This window comes from Myotis nattereri (assembly GCF_964212035.1).
Source record: "Myotis nattereri genome assembly, chromosome: 5".
In the NCBI taxonomy this organism is placed as follows: domain Eukaryota; kingdom Metazoa; phylum Chordata; class Mammalia; order Chiroptera; family Vespertilionidae; genus Myotis; species Myotis nattereri.
The window spans coordinates 64,199,573-64,208,342 of NC_138080.1; positions in this window are offsets into that span (position 1 = coordinate 64,199,573).

Below are 8,770 nucleotides of genomic sequence, written 5' to 3' on the forward strand. Positions count from 1 at the left end.
AAAATTCCTGGTCTCCACCATCTTGGTCATATCTGTGTCCAGTTCTGTAGCTAGCTGAGTCTCTTCAAAATGGGCTTGTTTGCCTTTTAGTGTGCCTTTTACTTTTTTTTTTTGTTGAAAGCTGGATATGAAGTGCTGGGTTAAAGGAATGGAGGGACATAGGCCCTTAGTGTGAGGTTCTGTGTGTATGGGGCAAGAAATTATAAGCTGTGTTTGCTGTCAACTGTAGCTGTAGGGGTCAGGGCTAAAAGTTTTTCCTGTGTGCTTGTTTTTGTCTCCCTATTATATTTGGGTCCCCCTGTAGATGTCTTAAAGAGAGACTGAAAGTGCAGCTCTTCAGTTGTCTTCTGTTGTTATACTGTAGCACTACTGATGTGGTAGCAAGACCTGGGGAATGGAAAGCATGTTAGGATCCTATGGCCAGCCTTTCAGTGAGCTCTGCCCCTGGGCTGTGATCTTCAGAAGCACTTCTCACCTGAGGGGAGACAGGAAGACTGGATAGGGCTGGAGTAGGGGATTGCCCTTCCCCCAGGTCAGTCAGGATCTGGTCAAACCCCAGTTGGTTAGGCTCTGATAAAATCGTTTCTGTGGAGGGACGCCTTGTTAAAAAGAACAAAATGCTTTATTTAGGTTACCTCAAAGTGGCTACTTTCCCCTTTCCTGTGCGAGAAATCGGGAATTTTCCCTCAATCTTCACCGCAAGATCATGGTAGTCCTCTTAGAAGTAAAACTTACAAAAAGTATGAGGCCCAAAGATCAGATGCCCCCTGGAATGTCTACCTCCCAAACTTGCCACGCTGGACCGCCAACATTTCATCAGTTATGGATTGGTATTCTTTCCCCTTCCACCAATTCAGATGAGGTTCTGCTGAAGTAGTTTCCCCAGAAGTGTTAGCATTTGTTACTTCAGGAATGTGTCAGAATGGTTCCGTTGCCGTCCATTCTGATGGAGGAGTTGCAGTCTCCTGCTATTTCCCCTTGCTGTTCTGTCAGCTTTGCCTTATGTAGTTTGATACTGTGATGTTAATTCATACATTTTAAGAACTGTCATGCCTTCTTGGAGAATTTACCTCTTCCTTTACTTTAATATAATTCCTTCTTTATTCCTGATAGCTTTCCTTACTTTTATGTCCATGCTGTCTAAACTTAATATAGCTGTGCCTGCTTTTTTTTGTGATTAGTGTTAGTTAGCATGGTATATTTTTCTGCATTTATTTTTAATGTATATATGTCTTTATTCTTAAAGTGAATTTTGTATATATCATTGGGTCTTTCTTTGGATCCACTTTTACAATCTGTCTTTTAATTGGTGCATTTATCCCTCAGATATTCAAAATGACTATTGATATACTGGTAGTTGAAGTAATATTAGTTTTGTTACTATGTTCTATTTATTCCCCTTGTTCTTTACACCTATTTGTTGTCTTCCACTTTTCTGCCTTTTGTGGTTTTAATTAAGCATTTTATATGATTCAGTTTTCTCTCTTTTCTTAGTATTACAGTCATACTTTTTTTTAGTAGTTGCCCTAGAGCTGTGGTCAGCAAACCAAGGCTCGCGAGCCACATGCGGTTCTTTGCCACAAAATACCACGTGCGGGCGCACACGTACATTGCAACTGAAACTTTGTGGCCCATGTGCAGAAGTTGGTATTTTGTGGAAGAGCCACACTCAAGGGGCCAAAGAGCCGCATGTGGCTCATGAGCCGCGGTTCACCGAGCCGCAGTTTGCCGACCACTGCCTAGAGTTTGCAATATACATTTACAAGTAAGCCAAATCCACTTTCAATTAACATTACACCACTTCAATGGTAGAGTATCTTATAATATCAAAATAATTTTCATTCCTTTTATTCATTGTACCATTGCTGTCATTCCTTTTACTTATATATAAGAATACATCAGCATATATGTGTGATAAACATAAGCATTTGAACAAATTGTTATTTGTTAGGTAAATTAAGAATAAGAGCTCAGCCAACATGAGTCAGTGGTTGAGCATCAACATATGAACCAGGAAGTCATGGCTTGATTCCCTATCAGGGCACAAACCCAGGTTGCAGGCTCAATCCCCAGTAGGAGTCATGCAGGAGGCAGCCAATAAATGATTCTCTCTCATCATTGATGTTTCTATCTCTCTCCCTCTCCTTCTCCCTTCATCTCTGAAATTAATAAAAATATATTTTAAAAAAGAAACATTCAATTTTAAAAATAGTTGTGCTATTAAAAATTATGACTGAAAAGATTTGCTTATAACATCGGATCAACATTTTAATTGGGGGTATCTATTATAGGGTTATCATGCATAAAAATGTCCAGAATAGTTATTTTAAGAAGTACATTATTGTGCCAAACCGGTTTGGCTCAGTGGATAGAGCGTTGGCCTGCGGACTCAGGGGTCCCAGGTTCGATTCTGGTCAAGGGCATGTACCTTGATTGTGGGCACGTCCCCAGTGGGGGGTGTGCAGGAGGCAGCTGATCGATCTCTCTGATAGGTGTTTCTAACTCTCTGTCCGTCTCCCTTCTTCTCTATAAAAAATCAATAAAATATATTTTTAAAAAAAGTACATTATTGGTTACTTACTAGTTGAAATTTGCACTGTAGTATATGTGTATATTTTTACACATATAGGTACATATATTTTTTAAAAATAATGTTTGTGCATTAAACATTCTGGAAACCTAGTCTTTGAACTATTCATTCTAGGCTAAATTATCTACTTATATGAGTATGTGACTGAGGTTACTTTTTAAAATATATAGCTAAGTATGTCTACATGTATTGTGAGGAAACATACTTAGCCACATGATATTTTAAAAAATAAATTAATTTTAAAACAATTATGCATATTTCTCAGTAAGTACATTGAAAACTTTGCTTGACGGAGAGCATTTACTTGGCTTAAATCTAAGATAAAATGGTTAGTATTTTCAGATCATTTCGGCCCAAAGTATGCTGTGTTGGCATATTGATTACTTGGAGTTAAAGACACTTGAGAAATAGCATGTATGAAAATAGTTCTCTGACCCTGCCTTTCTTCCTGAGAGCAGGAGATAAGACTTGTGTGAAGATGTTCTCCCTGTACTGGCAGGAAGGAAGGCATTACCAGAAATGGGGATTTGGGGCTTATAAATCTGTAAAAGCACATCTTGTTAAGCTAACCTTTATCTTCCCAGTTACTTCTCCACAATTTATGACCTCTAGCCCAAACGCGTTGTCCTGTCATTTCTCTACAAACGTATTATTCTTTGTTGAAGATGCTGTTAAAGCTGGAATTCTAAGCCACCATTTTGAGTTACTTTTGGTGTACATTTCTCCTGTGAGATATGTACTACATATTATTTGTTTTTCTCTGGTGAATCTGTCTTTGTGTTACAAGCGTCTCAGCCAAGAAATCAGAAGAGCATAGGGAGAATTATCTTCCCGGCTACAGTCGAACCCACAGAGGTAGACAGCGCGCTAAAGCACATTTGCCTTAGGGTAACTTCCAGAATTGGTTTGGGCTTTGATTCTCCTTGTTTTTCAGGCTTCTGGGAATGAAAACCAAGGGGAAGGTCAGATAGGAGACAAAACCCTTGTGGCCGAGATCCCACAGCTTATCCCCTTGGAAGCAAGCAAATGCCACCTCTCAATCCTAAGTAACTGCAAGGGAAGTGGTGCTGCTCCACCATGAACTTAAATTAAGTGTCCATGTGAAGTTAGCATCATAAACATTCCCTCGTGGTCCTGGTCTAATGGTTGCCTGTAACTAATATCGAGAATTTACAAATGTATGTTAAAGCCCAGAACATATTTACCAGAGTAGGTACTATATTATTTATAGATTTCTCAGTTTGGATAACCAAGGAAGAAAATGATTATATAACATTAGATTTTTACATCATTTTTATAATGAGATCCAACTTTTTGAAGCCATAAACACCATTAATCTTCATATTATACAGTGTTTAATACTAAAGCTGTTCTGATTATACCATGAGCAAATACTAACTTTATAAACAATAATAATAACTAAGTAATTTAGGAAATGTAAAAACAAAATAGCACTAAAACACTGATGAAAGTCAGCAAATGGTGTTATTATTTGGAGGAGGAAAAAGAAACTGACAAATGTTAGATTTTGTTAAATTTATTTTGGTGAAAAAGTGTAGTTATGCTTTATTTGATTTAATTATAGCATTTCAGTTCTCCATAAAAAGATGTCTCTAAATGTGTTTTAGTTGGTAAAGGAAAAAAAAATCGCTGCTACACAACAGTAACTGGTATGGCAAAGGGAAGTATAATTGCAAGTTTTAAAATAGATTGCTGATTCATACTTTAAGTACAGTTGTTCATTCTGATTTATGTTGAATAGAAACTATGACTAAAGTGATGTTTTAACACTCAAAACATATATCTGAAAGCTTTCGTAAACCTAGTTTCAATAAACTTACGGAAGATTGAGCTCTTAATTTGTAAATGAATAAACTGAAACTTGCTTGTTAAATTAAGATGCTAAAAATGGCAGCAAAGATAGTCAACTTTACCTTCTAGTCACGGTTTTAAACTTTGCATGATATTTCAAATGATTATTTTAAAAATAATTGGAGTAGTATCATAAATGTTATTCTTTGATTACCATTAGTCTTGTATCAATAATTTTAAGCCCTAACAGGTTTGGCTCAGTGGATAGAGCACCAGCCTGTAGACTGAAGGGTCCCAGGTTTGATTCTGGTCAAGGGCATATACCTTGGTTGTGGGCACATCCCCAATAGGAGGTGTGCAGGAGGCAGCTCATCACTATTTCTCTCTCATCGATGTATCTAACTCTCTATCCCTCTGCCTTCCTCTTTGTAAAAAATCAATAAAATATATTTAATAATAATAATAATAATTTTGAGAAAAAAGTTTTATTATGTTATTACAGACATGCATTAATGATCAGATTTAAAAGCAGTTTTTAGCCGAAACCGGTTTGGCTCAGTGGATAGAGCGTCGGCCTGCGGACCGAAGGGTCCCAGGTTTGATTCCGGTCAAGGGCATGTGCCTTGGTTGTGGGCACATCCCTAGAGGGAGATGTGCTAGAGGCAGCTGATCGATGTTTCTCTCTCATCGATGTTTCTAACTCTCTATCTCTCTCCCTTCCTCTCTGTAAAAAATCAATAAAATATATATTTAAAAAAAAATAAATAAAAGCAGTTTTTAAAGTATCAATGGAATGCAATCTATAATAATAAAAGCGTAATATGCTAATTAGACCGGACACCGAACGACCTTCCGGACATCATTTGGGATGTCCTTCCTGATGAAGCCATGGCAGCAGGGGCAGAGGCAGAGGCAGTTAGGGGCAATCAGGCAGGCAGGCGAGCAGTTAGGGGCAATCAAGCAGGCAGGCAGAGTGTTAGGGGCGATGAGGCAGGCAGGCAGAGTGTTAGGGGCGATGAGGCAGGCAGGCAAGTGGTTAGGGGTGATCAGGCAGGCATGCAGAGTGGTTAGGAGCAACTAGGCAGGCAGGCAGGCAAGTGGTTAGGCGCCAGCGGTCCTGGATTGTGAGAGGATGCAGGCCAAGCTGAGGGACCCCCCTCCCCCTCCCCACCCCCAGTGCATGAATTTCATGCACTAGGACTCTAGTTAAAGAAATAAAAATCATCAGTCTAACAATATTAAGAGAATTCAGGCAGAGACCCAGTAAGGAGAGTAGCTGGAAGCAATATGAAAAAGTTGGCTAAAAAAACTAATAGTTTATATTCTACAATTCATGATTTTCCCCAAACTCTCACATGAGGAATGTAAGTGATTATGTTTTACAGATTATGAATTTAAAATATCTAAGAAATTGTAGGGAGAGCTAGTATAGGAAAAGTAAGCATTTGTTGAACATTCACAAAATATACTTATTACTATAAATACTTTATAGTACCTAAACTAAAAATCAGTTTTATAATATAGCTGTTACATTATTTATTCTAATATTGCTCTAGTTCTGATTCAAAGTATTGATTTTCCCCATTTGGTTAACCAGGGGAGCAGCCCTGCACTTCTTCAAACTTTAGGTACTTAGTTCACAAAGAGAACTGGACACAGCAGAAATTGAACTCATGTTATCTGTCTTTAAGTGGATTATACTATAGAAAGAGAGAATTATTGATCAACCATCTTATAATGTAATCTAACTGTTCTCTCCTTTGACCATGTTCTTATCAAACCACAAGAGGATGAAAGGGAATATGCCAGGGATTCCCAGAAATGAGTGTGGAGATGAGTAGTGTCCAAAATGAGAACATCTATAGCAACTTTCAGGAGAATATTGATGTTGGAGTAAGTTTCTTCTTGATCCTGTTCGACAACACCAACTGCGGGGTCTCAGTTCCCCTGCCAGGAACTGGACCTTCATGGATGCCGGGTATTAGATGGAGAAGACAGGAGAAGTCATAGGCATTTAGAGAGTCTTTATTACAGACCACGTAGCCATTGCTAACAAGGAGCCATTAGACAAAACAGTTCTTCAAAGTAGCTACACAAAGGCAGCCCTTGCTAATAGAGTAGCACACACAGGAGCCATCACAGAAAGCAATCCAGCAAACACAGGAGCCATACCAAGCAGCCGCACAGCAGCTGGTCAACAACACATCTTCATACCAACCTAGACAAAAGAGGCTTCTTGCCAAATAGTGACATCAATATTTGGGTTATAGTAAAGTATGCCCGCACAGTGCATACAGTACAATTGCTCTGTCCTTGCTTTTGCACCTGCATGTGACAACTTGGCCTTGAACACCCGGCATACTTTGATTAGGGTTCCCACAATTGAGAATGTATTTATTCAATACTGCAGGGAATCTTTTTTATGTCTATATTTGAGTTATCCATGTATAACTATGAATTAATATCAATGTCAAAAACTTCATTAATGTAAAGACAGTTGTCTACATTAGGAAAGTATATCTGAGAAATAGTTTTTCTGTGCTTTAAATAACCAAGATGATAAGTAAACACATACTAAATATAATTTAAACCATATCTAATTTCTCATTGGCTCAAGTTTATCATAGCATATAAAGAGTGTAATGGTAGAGATATAAAGTATTTTTAAAAGAAAATACAATAAAGGAAATAAGTATTGATACCTAACAAACTTCTCAAAGAAGAGCTTATAAATGCAAGTGTATATAACCGGAAATGATGTCTGAAGGTAGGAATTGGAGCATTTGAATTTGCTTCATTTTTAGGGAGTGAGAAAAAATTACATGTGTATCATGAGTTTATAAAAATCATTAAAATCATCTGACTGAAACAAATCTTAATATACTTTATTAATTGGCTTTGGTTGGTTAGTTTGCTGTAATTGCATGAGCTGGTAAATCTCCTTCAGAAATTGGTGATTTGCCTAATATTTCTGCGTTTTATTATCTTATTTACATATAATTTGAAGGGAAGTTTGTTTCATAATGTACCTCTTTACATGGGCTCTAATTACTGATTATCTTTATTATTATTATTATTATTATTATTATTGCTCAGTTTCTATGTTTACTTATTTTTATTACATTTCATAGCTTCTTTTTACCTTATTTTCACAATATCTTGCTTGCTTTTGTAAATTTTTAAACAGAATATATGTTGTCTGTAGACTTAAAGAACTTAGCACCTTTTATTTTTTACTTTGCAACTATTGTAGGACCTTAAGCCAGAATATAACCAAAATGGAGCCTATAAAGTAATTTAAATAGCTGAAAGTATATTTGTCTTGATGCCTGTACTCTGGGGTACCTTAGGCAGCAATAGATGACTTCCTTACACAATAGTAGCCACAAGGACAGGAGGTCACAGAGAGTCCGCTCATGCCAGTAGTTAGGGGCTTTAGATTTCACATCCCATTACTTCTTTGGCAAATGTTTCATTCTCTCCATCTTATAACAAATAACTGTTAGAGAATTTCAGAAGAATTTTATACTTACTTTAGGGCCAGGATGGTAAAAAATAACCTATGAGAAAGTACATTAACTTTTATAAGAATAGATTAATACAGTAGGAAGAAAAAAGATACATCATTTAAAGGGATCTGCAGACATATAGGCCTGGCCACTGTGGTTCAGTGGTTGAGCATTGACCTTTGAACCAGGAGGTCACAGTTCAATTCCTGGTCAGGGCTGATGTCCAGGTTGCTGGTTCAAGTCCCAGTGTGGGGCGTGCAGGAGGCAACCATGACACTCTCTCATCATTGATCTTTCTATCTCTCTCTCCTTCTCCCTTCCTCTCTGAAATCAATAAGAAAATGTTTTGTGTTGTGTTTTTTTTTTAAAGAAAAAAAAATAGGAAGGTAGTCTGGGAAATGCAGAAGTTAATATTTATTAGTCAATAAAAGCCTGTCATATTTTTTCCTCCTACTTAAATATGATCAGCTAAGTTCATAGTATGCTCACGAATATCATTAATGTGGGGATTCGTCTTCCCATACCAAGGTTCCAAAGAAGACTTTCCCAGGGAGCTTACCAGTCGTCATAGAACTAATAGTAGTAATATCTAATTGCAGTTTGAAAAATATGATTTTGTTTGGTGCTATAAGAAAAATAAAGGGGTGTGTGTGTGTGTGTGTGTGTGTGTGTGTGTGTGTTCATGTCCATGTGTTAATAGGAAAATAGATCTAAGCTCCAAAAACTTATTAAGAAAGGATATATGGGGTACAGCCATTTGGTCATTAGGGTCAATCAGTACCAACTTTCATTATATCTAGTAAATAATCCAAGGCTACTGGGCAGAATCATGCAATTCCAAAATTGGAACTTGAAAAAT